The sequence below is a fragment of the Excalfactoria chinensis genome, chromosome 2 (genome assembly GCF_039878825.1).
Source record: "Excalfactoria chinensis isolate bCotChi1 chromosome 2, bCotChi1.hap2, whole genome shotgun sequence".
NCBI lineage: Eukaryota > Metazoa > Chordata > Aves > Galliformes > Phasianidae > Excalfactoria > Excalfactoria chinensis.
In genome coordinates this window covers 91,202,309-91,215,436 of record NC_092826.1, presented here as the reverse complement: position 1 = coordinate 91,215,436, position 13,128 = coordinate 91,202,309, and the positions used below count along the sequence as shown (strand labels likewise).

The following is a 13,128-nucleotide window of genomic DNA, read 5'->3' as shown; positions in this document are numbered from 1 at the left end:
CAGCTCCTTCAGAACCCCGGGATGCATGCCATCTGGCCCCATAGACTTGTACATACTCAGTCTCATGAGACACTCTCAGACTTGCTCTGCCCTTACAGTGGGGAAGGATTTACCTCCCTGGTTCCCACATAGAGTTTTGGGGATGCAGGGCTCTGAGATGTGAGAAAGACTAGAATCTCGGCCACCAGTGAAGACCAAGGCAAAGAACTCATTCAGTACCTCAGCTTTCTCTTCATCCGTTGAAGCCAACTCTCATTTTAAATTTACCAAAGAAGGTACACCCGTTTTGGCCTATCTCTTCTGGCCAATGTACCTGTAGAAATTCTTCTTATTTTTTTTCACGTCCCTCGCCAAGTTCAGTTCTGCCTGCACCTTGGCTTTCCTGATCCAATGTCTGCAAGTCCAGATGGCATCCCTGTATTCTTCCCAGGTGACACAGCCTTGTTTCCAGAAAGTTCATCATTCTGGTACTTTTTTTGTGTGTATTAAGGTCATCTAATCCCTTATAACTTTTCTGTCCTCCTTACCTGTACTACTTGTTCTTGTTGTACTATCAGTATTATGTCTTGAGTATAATTTAGCTTCAGTAAATAGTGTCAAAAGATGGACCTGTTTATGCTTGTAATTTGGGTCCTAGGTGGAGAGAGTCTTTGATCATACTGTTAAGATTTTCAGGAGACGAGCTCTTAAAAATAAGTAAATAAATAAATAAATAAAAATAAAAAAATCTGGATAACTATTTTTCTCTGTAGTTTCCACTGAAACAACCCCTTGTAAACTTTGTCTTGCCTATATCTTACAGTTGCACCTGCTTTTGATTACCCAACAAAAACACCTCTTTTTAAACATTCTGTTGAGTCAATCCATGTTGTAATTAAGTACATGTTTCAAAAGATAATATCACTTTCCTCTCTCCTATTTGTCAGTGTTCTGGAAAATAAGCTTAGTTGTCGTAAGACAAGACATGTTAGTAAGCGCTGAAACTTTGCTTTTCAGTTTCAGCCTAGAATATATTGTTGACTCTATAACCTGTGAAAAAAAGAGCAGAGCTTTTGTTTCTGGGTGAACCTAATATGGTTCTTGTGCTATATAGAATCATAAAGTAGTTCATCAAAACCTTCTAAGTGTTGTCTAGCTCTGCTTAAATCGTACTTTTGTTTGTGATATTTTTAATCCTGTTAGTTACAGCTTTTATATTTGTAAGTAACTCACTTCAAATTTAAGGCTGCTGCAAAAATTTCATTGTTTATTTAGTTCTCTGTAATATTAGCTTTCCTTGGCAGTTCTACTTTTGTAAATAAAATTTTTGCCATATATTTTTGGAAGACAGAAAGCACCTTGATATTTATGGTTATTCATGTGCAGATATTAGCTGGACTAAACTGCTATACACTTCAGCCACTCCAAAAGTAATGTCTCCTCTTTTATTATGTTGGTTCACATTATCAGAGGTATATTGCAGTAGAGGCTGAACCTTCCCTCTAATCTTCCATTAAATTTTGTTGCCATGAGACTGATGGCAGCAGAGGGGAAGTCTGACAAGATGGTATCTGACATGGAAGTCCATATGAATCAAAGGTGTGTAACTGAATTCCTCCGTATGAGAAAAATTGCACCTGCTGACATTCATCCATGCCTGCTGAACTCTTCCGGAGATCAAACACCAGATGTTAGCACAGTGAGGCCAGTGAACTTTGTATTTCAGCAGTGGTAGCAGTGACATTAAAATAAACCATGTTTCAAAAGGCCATGTGCAGCTGGCCACAAAATGAAGAGCAATTCAATCAGCTCGTCCTTGTGAATCAGCAGATTACATTCAGGGAACAGCATATTGAGCTGAATGAGTTGTAAGCAATGGTGGCAATGCTTAAATATCAGAAAGTTTGTGCTAAGTGGGTCCAACAGATGCTATCAGAGGAACAGAAAGAACACCATATGCAAGATTTTCAGGATCTGTTTAATCATTATGATGCTGAAAATGACAGTTTCCTGGATCATGTGATTATCAGTGACAAGACATGGAGTCACCCCAATGAGCTGAAATCACAGCATTCATCAGGTAAGGTGACGTGCACTGTCTTTTTGGATAGGAGAGCGGTAGCCCTTCTGGATTTCCTGGAACCTGGACACGATTTTGACTCTGACCGCTATATCAAGATGCTAACTAAGTTGAAAGTTCAGACTTCCAGAATCACTCCAGAGAAGAAGGCAGCATTTTTCTTGCAACATGATATAATGCCAGGCTTCAGAACAATTTGAAGACCATGGCATATATTGACAGTCTTAGTTAGATTGTTCTACCACATTCAACACATTGTCCAGATTTGGTGCATTCTGGTTTCGTCTCTTTGGGCTGATGAAAGGTGTTGCACTTGGGCTGGGGTAATCCCAGATGTTTATACAAACTGGGAGAAGAACCCCTTGAGAGCATCCCTGTGGAGAAGGACTTGGGGGTCCTGGTAGCTGGACATAAGCCAGCAGTGTGTATTTGCAGCTGGGAAGGCCAACTATATCCTGGGCTGTGTTAAAGGAGGAGTGAACATCAGGGAGAGGGGAGTGATTGTCCCCCTCTGCTCAGCTCTTGTGAGGCACCATCTGGAGTACTGTGTCCAGGTCTGGAGTCCCCAGAACAAGAAAGACAAAGAACTCTTGAAATGGGTCCAGAGGAGGGCCACTAAGATGATCAGAGGACTGAATCACCTCTCCCATGAAGAAAGGTTGAGGGAACTGGGCTTGTTTAGCTTGGAGAAGAGAAGGCTCCAGGGAGACTTCACTGTGGCCTTCCAAGATTTGAAGAAGCATATAAAGAGGAGGGGCAATGCTTATTTATGATGGTGGATAGTGATAGGATGGTTTTAAACTGAGGGGAGATTTAGGTTAGATATTAGATATTAGTAAGTTTTTCACACAGAGGGTGATGAAGTGACATATTTGCCAATTAACCCGACTTATCCTGGATCCTCGACTGTCTGGGGGAGAGGCACAAACATGGATGCCATGATGTCTTCTCTCAATTTAATGCTGCATCACATTCCTTACATACCATCCTAAATCCCACGCAGATGCGTACACCTGCTGCGCAAAACCCGATGCACACGAAAGAACCTGTACACACACCTACCTAAACCCCCCCGCCCACTAACTCTTAACCTACAGGCCTAACTCAGCTATTCTAGAACACTCTATCTACTCAGAACTACTGTATGCACTCATAAATCCTTACAAAGACAACTTAGTACCCCAACATCTCCCCCCTTTCTTTGCTAATGCGATGTTTCAGAGTCACGCGTGGATAGTGGTTGATGGCCATCTCCATGTGGTGCACTTAAAACTAAATTAATTGTGAGAAGGCGATTAACTGCCTGATACAAATCATGGTGAACAATATGAACTATAACAGGAATCAAACATTCTTCAAACAAGATAACCACTAAAGCAATCACACCCACAGCAAGCACATTCTAAGTTGACTGGGAAGACTAAGCAATTTGGAAAAGAAACCCCAGTCCTTGTCCTTGATTGTCTGGAACGTTGAGTCAGCTATGTCCTTCGCTTCCCATCGGATCTTGTCTATGGCCAAAGATGCATTCGCGCTGAAGTCAAGACAGCAGAATCCTTTCAGGTCTAGGTGTTGTTCCATCTCAGAGCAACCTAGACCAGTCCAAGAGAGCAGAAAGTCTATCACCATCCTTGTCTGAGTCAGTCCGGTGTCAAGGGAATTCAGCATATCAGCTATATCAGTCAGTGCATGGGAAGTGTGATTCGCATTCTTTGCTGCCCAACAAGCAAGCCGTGCAGTCGTGCGTGTATTATGAAATATTTGGGGCCAGATAAAGACAGTACCTAGGACCCAGCGCACGCTCCCATCAAGATACACGTGGTCATCGCATTCTGGTGTCAGTGTCTCCATACTCCGCCGTCAACGCGAACCCTCTGTGAGGAATCACTGGATGTCACATGGCGAGGCAGGCACTATTCCCAGCCTGCCCAGGCTGCAGGCACCACCCATAGGTCGAATGGGTATAACCGCGTAGACATATCCTGACCTGCAAAACAGGACCATACCCAGGGGCAGATGTATAGGGGCATCATTCTCCATCTCGATTGTCACATGGACCTTAGTGTTGCGTCCAGGGAAGGTCTCACTTTCCCTTGGATCGTAGCCCTGGCTGCCTTGCAGCCTTGCACTTGGTGAGCTGGAGTGAAACCAGACCCACCCCACTGCTGATATGTTGGGACACACGTTGGCCAGGGCCTGCCATTTAACATTGCCTGCTCAAGGGCCCTGAGGCTGCTGGAGAATAAGCAACCCCGTCGCTACTGCCCTTTACCACAGGAGCTCGCTGTACCAGATCCCTTTGTACATGCACCTAACAAGGGGCAGATGACTACCTCTGTTGTTCACCACCCTGATTCAATTCAGCAAATCACTATTGGCGCAGACTGTCTTGTTGAAATGAGGCATAATGAATGGCAAGAGCACAGGTATAAAATAGATCACCTACCACTGAAAAAGCCAAGCACACTATGGAAGATTTAGTTGGCTTCGCATACTGCAGCCAAAAATTCCCCAATTACTCAGGGGTCATTAGAGTCGACACCTGCATTGTTTTCTCTGACAGGCTCACTCCCAGCGTCAAGAACAGAAGTAGAGGCAGCAACAGATGGCAACCACAGACAGACCAGACAGGCAGGAATCCACTGGGTACTGGCTGCTGCGGAAATATAAGCATACCCTTGACTCCATGTGAGAAGATCTGTGGCCATCATTTAGAAGATGTGAGCGTCCAACACCAGACCCCCAAGAAGATACTCCAAATCTGCTGGCTAGTTAAGCACTACCAGCAGCTATTGCAATATCATAGTCAGATCACCCTTGGCAGATCACCCTTGACTCCCCCCTCCCTTAACCATGTTAGCTGCAATTTCAATGTCTGATTAACGTGTTTGATGATCACTTGGTAGGTACTGTTGTGCAAGATACCAAACATATACCAAGCATATGGTGTACCCCTTAACTGCCACAATAGCAGAATTAGGGTTTCATGATGGTAACATCAGTTCCAGTATCCAGTAGGCCTAATAACTGTCAACTGTCTACTAAGCATGGTAAAAATGTGGTTTTTTTGTTTGTTTGTTTGTTTTGTTTTGTTTTTTGTTTGTTTGTTTTTCACGTCCCAAATCCACCAATTTGGTCCTTGACTTCAGGTCCAGTCAAAGATTGCAAAGGAATTAATCGTTTGCCCTGTAGAAATAAAGCAGAGGGTGAGGGTATCCATGCCATTATGTTAAGCACCCCAGCATGATCAGCATCTGTAAGTCCTGGAAAAACAGAATTTTATTCATGTAACAGAAGAATATCCTAATAAGAAAGCTTTATGCCTGTCCCCAAGGGGTCCATGACACCTGTTGAAATAAGAGTCATGGTATTGTCAGTCTGCGGTATTGACTGGGCAGTGGCCAGATCCACTCCTGCACTGCCGGCGGTGGCTGGTCTGAGTGAGGTGGCCAAGCAGTGGCTGACCGATTCCAGACTGTATTTGCTGTCACAGAGCGGTCACATGCTTCTCATTTCCTGGCAGATCGCAGGGCTGTGCGGCAACAGGGAGTTTGGATTGGCATTCTCTCGCCCTGTGCAACCCCCTCCTGCATTGGGACAGGGTCAATGTGGAATAGTATGAGCAATTTTATTTGCTTGCGCTGGCTTTTTACAGTCCCTCTGTAGATGACCAGGCTCCCCACAATTGTAGCATTTCATTCTTTGAGCTGTTCCTGCATCAAGTCGAGAAATGGCCAAGAAAGTTAATGTAGGGCTGGGCAGCCTCCTGCATAACTAATATAAGTGAGGCATTAGACAAATTAGTATCAGGTATCTGACAGATAATATGTAACCACATAACACCAGTCTTAAGTTAATCAAAGCATTGCCTATCCATCTGTGTCTGGGCCTGAAGTATTGCTCAGACCTGAAATCATAACATAACTGTCAGCAACTACAGCAAAAAGAAGTACGACGCAGTGCAGGGAGGCAGCATCACCATGAACGAAAGGGGGGGGAAGGGCGGAGGGGGCGGGATGCAGCCAGCATTGCAGCATCAGGGGCAGAACGTAGAACAGCAGCACAAGTTCGGGTGAGGAGGGGGAAATGAGACACAGGTTGAATCCAGGCAGGAACAGTTTGAAGACATTCTTCCTTGTCGAATTTGATTAAGCCCTTTTATTTAGTACCAAAGAGACAACAGTTTAGCAGCCGTTCTGTCTTCAACAGTAGAAGTCTGCTGGAGTTTTGTACCAATTTTAACCCAAAGCTCCCCATCAAGAGAAAATCCAGTTTTCAGAAATCCAGAAACATTTTTACTGCAACCTGGAAATAAATCTCTAAGGAGTCCCATTCTGTGTTGATCTGTAACTGATTAGAAAAAAAAAAACCTTCAACTTTTGCATACTCTGATATATCAGTTTGAATGATGCACTAAAATTTGTGCAGCAAATACTTGTAGAGTGCTCACAACCATGCCTTTTAAACTAATAGATAATTAATGGTCGTACAAATTTATGAAGTTGCATGTCAGATAGAATCATTATTAGTGGGCAAATGTGCCAAAAATGTGTTTGCGGTGGATGCGATAGGCAGTGCCAGCAGGGCGTCCCCTGCTTCAAAGTGCACTTTACCTTTTTCACCCATCACAGATTCTCTCCTTTTTTTTTTTTTTTTTTTTTTTTTTTTAACAGAGTATTTTCCAGTTGCACACCATACCTGCATGGCCAGTGCATGATACAGAGCCCAGGTGGAACACCTGCTTGGAAAACAGAATAAGCCATTAAAATAAGCTCTCTTAGCATGCGCCTTTGTGATGCATGGTCATATTTTAGAAATCCTGATTAGTGGGATGAAAGGAAGTGATCACTCTATGATACAGGGCCATCCTCTTTGCCTAAGATTTCTTTCCAGGTTTTGTCTTTTCCAATTAAGAAAAGCCTAATTGATGGACTAACAGCATCATAACTGAGCTTCAAATGACTATTCCTGTAGATTCCAGCATTGGTAACATTAGATCTTATTTGATTCACATCCAATCTATTAATAAAATAGAAGCACACAATAACCTGGATAATGCCTAATAATTCTAATTCCAGAGACTGCATTGGAAATGCTAGAAATTCTCCCATTATGTCACTCCACTGTTATCTGCAGTATAACAGGTTACAAAGCAGTACCAATCAGTAAGAAGGACACAGTCCCAGTCACTATGAAAGCTGGATACACTATGAAAGCCAGTCCTAACGACTTCCATTTACTTTCAAAAAGCACTATTTGGGCGGGCGGTGAAACCACTCTGGCCACACTATGCCAATCAAAGGGGGTTATGAGCTCCATCCGTATGATGTCCAATAGAGCTTGGCAGGCAGGACTTTCCAAGCCTGACGTAGCCATTACCAATCTTAACTCCTTAACTAGCTGCCAATCAAAAGACTCCCAGGTGGGCCGGCCCTGAGGATCCCGTACCTCGGGGTGCACAAGCAGCCCTCCCCCCTCTAATGGTTGAAAGAGAAGATCTCTCTGAAGCGCACAGTTCTTAACAGTCATATACCAGTCGTCCACTGGATCTTTAAAGGGCTCTGCTAAATCACACTCCCGCTGCTGTTGTGCAGCCTGAATTTGAACTGCCTGAGCTAACGACCTAGAGTTAACCGAAAGCCACTGAAATTATTTTAACAGCCTCTCAGGCAAATCATCTCCCTCTGCAAACAAGGATTCCAAGGCTTTTCTCTCAGTAACTGAAAAGGCCTGTGCTGACTCCAGAGAATAAACACCATCCTCCCCCTTCTTCTCTCTCTTTAGCACCCCTTCGCATTCCTGAGGTGGATCATCAGAGACCAGCTGAAAACTCTCCCCCGAGCTATTAGAGCTCGAATTCCCTGACTCTGCCACTTTTGGCAAGGCATAAACGGCACCCGCAGCCTCAATCAACACAACCCGTGAGCCGTGAAATTTGTAAAAGCAAGCTCATAGCACCCCCCAAGCAGGAATATGCTGAAGAGCAGACTTATTTCCTGCTCCAACAGCTGATAGTAACTCCGTCCCTGCATCTTGAACCTTATCCAGGTCCATAGTCTGTGTGGCTGACTCACTCAGTCACCCCTGAATCATCCATTGGATGAACCCCTCCATGCTATTAGAGGACAATGTGCCCCCCGCATCCTTCACAAGCACCTTTAAAATCTTTACCGTCTCTTTAACGGATCCTGCCACCATGGTAAAGACTCTCTCGGACCTTCCTGTCCACTCTCTCCTGGCTGCTTCCCCCGACCTCACTCCCGGACCTTCCCTGTCCACTATCCCAGCCGCTTCTCTCAGCTACTCACTCCCGGCCGCTTCTCTTGGCTGCTCTCTCAGCTGCTTCTTCGAGTAGTCAAACACCAAACTCTACAAAAGAACAGACACAATCACTTCTACACTCACACCACAAGCAAACTCCTCAATCATAAATCAAGCACACTATCACGTCAAGGTCACCACTTGATGTATTTGCCAATTAACCTGACTTATCCCTGGACCTCGACTGTCCGGGGGAGGGACACAAACATGGATGCCATGATGTCTTCTCTCAATTTAATGCTGCGTCACATTCCTTACATACCATCCTAAATCCCACGTAGACGCATATACCCACTGTGCAAAACCCAATGCACACGAGAGAACCTGTACACACACCTACCTAAACCCCCGCCCACTAACTCTTAAGCTACAGGCCTAACTCAGCTATTCTAGAACACTTTATCTACTCAGAACTACTGTATGCACTCATAAATCCTTACTAAGACAACTTAGTACACCAACAATGAACGAAGTTGTGCATGCCCCATCCCTGGAGGCATTCAAGGCCAGGCTGGATGTGGCTCTGGGCAGCCTGGTCTACTGGTTGGCAACCCTGTGAGTGGTTTTCAACCAGGCCATTCTATGATTCTATGAAAGATGGAATAAATGCGTAGCATCTTCCTGGCAACATCAACACCATAGCAGCTATGGAATAGTGGGTCACTTCCTCCAGTACACATTTTTACAAGTGTAATATGCAGGCTCTCATTCTTCACAGGCAAAAGTGCATACCTAATGGTGCTGTTAAAAAGCTAAGAACTTAGAATCACCAAGGTTAGGAAAGACTTCTAAGATCATCTAGTCCAACCACCCACCTATCACCAATATTTCCCACCAAACCATGTCCCTCAGTACAACATCTAGATGTTTCTTGAACAGCTCTAGGGACGGTGATTCCAGCACCTCCCTGGGCAGTCTGTTCCAGTGCCTGATGACTCTCTTGAAGAAGGGGTGTTTCATAATGTTCAACCTGAATCTCCCCTGGTGCAACTTAGGGCCATTCTCTCTTGTCCTGTTGCCAGTTACATGGGAGAAGAGGCCAGCCTCCACATCACCACCTTTCCAGTTGCTACATTCAGGTACTTGCTCTATCAAATAGTGCTACTGTGTTCTTTGTAGCTGTTGTGGTTTCCATGGAAATAAATAGAAAGCTTTATTTTCAGAGCAGCCTAAGTATGTTATAGAATTGCAGGAATTACAATATGGGTGCCTGTGAGAGTTGGACAACCATGCACCTTTTAACTGGGAATACTAGGAAGATTGTACTCTTCAAATTAATAATAATTAAGTATAATTAAGCAATATGTTTAACTTCCAACCTGCTTACCATTCAAAATATTTGTTTGTTTGTTTTTTTAATAATCAAACAGTTCTAGTTCTTCAGATCATATAAACCTTTCTTTGTAACTGAGTACTTTTGTGCCTGTATCATTGACCTTGTGTTCTCCTGAACAGGAATACACTGATAACTGAAATGTCTAACAAAGCAGGAGAAAGTTAATGACATTTTTATCTGAAGTCTGTATAGAACTGTTATATAAGTAAACTAAAATAATATAGAATATAACTGTTACTTTGAATATTGGGTTTTTATTTGTTTGGTTTTGTTTTTTGTTGTTTTTGTTGGTTTGGTTTTTTGTTTTTTGGTGTGTGTGGTGTTTTTTGTTTGTTTGTTTGTTTGCTTGTTTGTTTGTTTTTGCTGAAACATGTTTCCTTTTTACATACTACATAATGTTTATAAAGAGTAAGAAGGTACTCAGAATAAAAAGAGTAATAAATCTTGCACTAATATCTGCTGCCTTCGTTCAAAGGCACTGTGAAGGACTTTGCAGACTGCTTTATATAGGAACAGAAATTAGAAATAGAAAATTACACCAGGACTTCATAAATAACTCCTAGTAATAATTATAGGATTTTATCAGATTCATTCATCTCCCACTTGGCTATTAATAGGAATGTGAAACACTCTGATTTCAATTTTTACTCTCTTAAGGGGATTTTCTTTGGTGAGGAAAAACTTCAGGGACTCTCTTCACCCTCTTAATGTGTAAATCTTTAGATTCTGGCAGAAGTATTATCACTTCTTGGAAATGAGTATTCCAGATATGATTATTTCTAAATATGTAATATAAAGTCTAGTGCTAAGTCTTTAGTTTATAACTCCTATGTCCTTGTCAGCACTGATTTCTATGTTGTCAGTATCTGCAAATACCTCAGAAAAGTATAGAAGAGCCTTTCTGTTTCTCAAAGTACTTATCTTTTTAGTGCACATATGCAGCAAAAGCTATCATCCCCACTTTTTGTTGGTTTTTTTAAGGCACTCAAAATGCACAGGATTTGCTGGAGAAGAGACATGTCACTTCTCCCAACCTTTAGTCTTGTACCACTCGATAATGGTTCTTTTGCATGGGATACTGCATTTTCTACAATGATGAGACAATGAATTGTCAGAAAATATTCCTGAAAAACAGCTGTAATATTTATCTTCACTTTCATGACAACACCTATAAATTAACCACATCATTAAGTACATAAATAAAATAATAAAATGAATATAAAAATGATCAGTAGAGAAGAGGATAATTTTTTATTTCCTTCGAAAGAGAAAAATGCTAATGGTGACAATTAAATGACTACCTTTTAACATACTTTTTTGCAGCAAAAATACTAGATCTATCTGCGAGAGACAAAAGAAAGAGGAGGAATGCCAATAGTTTTCTTTTTAACACTCTTTGAAGAATCCTTTTTTCATACAGTTAGATTCATTTTTAAGCATTCTGTGAAAGTGTAGCAAGCAGCACAGAAAGCCAATCACAAAGAGTAAAGTGATGACCTATACATATCCTCCATTAGAAAAGAGTGGGTCCAATGGCTCTCTGCCACTAGCAGAGATAGATTAGGACTGCATACTTTGTTATTCATTCTGTAATTTCTTATAAGGGAAACTATTTCAATCTCTCTTTTTATATCTTTTGTCTCCAAATTGATGATAATGAATCTCTTGTAAAGGGTATTGAAACCTAGAAACAAACAAACAAACAAACAAACAAACAGTAAGCTGCAGTCTATCATTATCTACACCAGAAGATGTGAGGGCTATTCCATTCTGTTTTCCTTCCTTTTTAACAGACATTGGTAGTATCCTTGCTGACCAGTCTTTGTGACTATTAGTATCTGTGTTCAACCACAGACAGTTAATAATCTCTGCAAAACAAAGGTGCCAGGAAGGAAGGCGAGTGATCTGAAAAGGAAGAATACACAGTCAAGGAAAAGAGACAACCAAGTGTTTGAAAAATTCTAGTAATTAAAACTAATTATACTCTTTACCATAGAGAAGAGATGACTGTTGTAATGATGTTACTCAAAAGTGTGATAATTATTTTCTCAACTCAAAAATGTGATAATTATTTTCTCAATTTCTTTAATTGTATTTTTCTTTTTAAAAATAGAATAATCATACTTTCCATCTGTTCAGAAGAACATAGTGAGAATAGTGACTGGAACATCACTATTCTGAAAATACTGAGCATTACTGCAGATAATGAAATGCCTGCTCTTTTACCTGTTACTAGTAACCTAACAAGTCAGATCATAAAGTTATTTTAGTTAGAGATAAGAAAGACTTTCGGTCTCCCGAAGGCTTTACCAGCTCTGTTCACACTGTGCACTTTAGTATCTTTTCCAGATTCTGAATTCATGCTTCATCCTATGTTATTGTTAAGGAAAGGAACATCAAAATCAAAAAGTTAGTTACTTCGTGTACTCAGTAACACAGAAAGGTACATATGGAAACAAAGTAGGAAAAAGAAATCAGAATAGATGCATTTTTTATGGTTCCTCCTACTTTCTTTTGTGTAAAATTGTGTAGTCTTAATAAGAATGAAAAGCACTACACTTACTATGTGTATGCTTTTGTTTTCTGGTATGTTCATACAAAAAAAATGTAGAGAACAGGGAGATGAAATATCTAATAAAATTTGATTTGCTTCATTTTATACTTGGAGGAAATAGTCCTTAATAAACTAGCAGGATCCATCTCCTGAAATGGTAAATAGTGAATGCTATATGAGTGCATGTTGATTTGGTCTAGATGTAAAAAAGACGTGGCAGTTGGAATGAGGAATTTCTGCACATGACCAAATTGAATTTTAGATATCTTACTAACTGAAATAGTACTTGTGGAGTGGCTGCCTACCTATAAGTATTAGATTTATATTTTTGGACTTACGCCATTAGTATTAGAAATAAAAGAACATGACAGGACTTTTCAGATAATTAGACTTTAATAGCTCTCTTTTCGTATACTATTAAAAATATTCAGTGTAAAAGAAGCACTGTTTCTTTAGTATGTGGAGGTTATATCATTATGATAATAACTGGAAACATCTAGAGCTAACGAGACATCCAAGGAAGTATTACTTTCATTTCTACTTGCAAGACATCAGCAAAGAAATCAACAGTACATTGTTAAACAGAGCTGGTCAGGCCAGAAAGCAGAAAAACCCAATGAATTTCAGCTAAGTCCAGGAATACTAAAAAAAAAAAAAAAAAAAAAAAAAAAAAAAAAACTAAAAAAAAAAAAAAAAACAACCAAACAAACAAAAAAATCCCACTACTCTTACTGTATTCCTGCTATCCAGGATACTATTTTCTAGTAAATTTATGCTTTTCTTCATATTTTCATCACACTGATGACATTCTCTACTAATTTTTACAGGATAAACTTGTACTGATGTAATTATTTCATT

At 40.9% G+C, this 13,128-nt stretch overlaps 1 protein-coding gene across 3 annotated transcripts in view; it reads left to right on the top strand.

Annotated features, from left to right (window-relative positions):
* Positions 1 to 13,128, top strand: part of CNTNAP2 (contactin associated protein 2) — a 624,497-nt gene that overhangs the window by 460,109 nt on the left and 151,260 nt on the right. The window lies entirely within an intron of this gene.